Genomic DNA, 1,105 nt, shown 5'->3' with positions numbered 1-1,105 from the left:
AAGTTCCCCCTGCTCCGCGGCCTCGTGGCGCCCTTCCCTTTCTGCCGGATCCGGCCGTGCCCGGAGCTGCCCCGCTCCCCGCGCACCCAGCTGCATTTCTCCCCCTCCATCGTTGCTGCCGGCAGGGCTCGGCTGGAAGCCCAAAAGCCCAAACGCCGGCAAAGGGACAGGGCAGAGGCCGTGCAGGGAAGGCGGTTGCGGAGGGTGGAAGCGGCTGGGCGATGTGGCGGGGGGGGAAACCCCCCGTGCTGGGATTTGGGGGGGCACTGCGGTGAGCCGTGCGGAGYGGCAGCGACTTCTCCTTTCGCTCTGAGCTGCCCCGGGGTGCTGAGCGGAAGCGGCCACGACGGCAGCCTGACTCCTCGGAAGTGGGACCCAGCCAGGCCGGGGATTCCTCCGCGAGGGGGTTTCGAGGGGGGAAGTGGTTTGGTGAGCACCGAAACGGAGGCAGCCTGGAGCCGGGGAGCGCCGGGGGCTGCGAGCTGCAGGGCTCTGGGCACGCAGGTGCGCGTGTGCATGCCCGTGCCTGGGTGCACGTGCGTGTGTGCACGCCTGTGCACGTGCGTGTGCATGCTTGAGCCCAGCCGCAGGCATGCGTGTGTGCACGCCTGTGCACATCCGTGTGTGCACGTGTGTGCATGCCGGAGCCTGCCTGCAGACATGCATGTGTGCACATGCCTGTGCACGTCCGTGTGTGCACGTGTGTGCGTGCCGGAGCCTGCCTGCAGGCCTGCGTGTGTGCACACGCCTGTGCACGCGTGCACGTCCATGTGTGCCTGTGCACGAGCGCATCTGAGCCGGTCTGCAGGCATGCACGCGTGTGCACGTCTGCTCACGCCTGCACACGCGTGTCCGTGGCCGGTGCATGTGCTCGCGTGCCGGTGCCGGAGCGCGGCTCCGGGTGACGGTGTCCATGCGTGCGTGCGTGCGCGGGTGCGGGTGAAGCCCGCCGGAGCCGGCGCGAGGTGAGCCGTAGCCATGGTGATGTGAGGAGGATCCGGCGGCCCCACAAGGGATGCTGGCCCCGGCAGGCCTCCCCCGCGGCCGCTGTGCTGCTGCTCGGCCAGGTCGGTACCGCCGCCACCCGCGCAGGCACGGCTCCTCG

This window comes from Apteryx rowi, unplaced genomic scaffold (assembly GCF_003343035.1).
Source record: "Apteryx rowi isolate R43461 unplaced genomic scaffold, aptRow1 scaffold_379, whole genome shotgun sequence".
NCBI lineage: Eukaryota > Metazoa > Chordata > Aves > Apterygiformes > Apterygidae > Apteryx > Apteryx rowi.
This window is presented reverse-complemented; position numbering follows the sequence as displayed.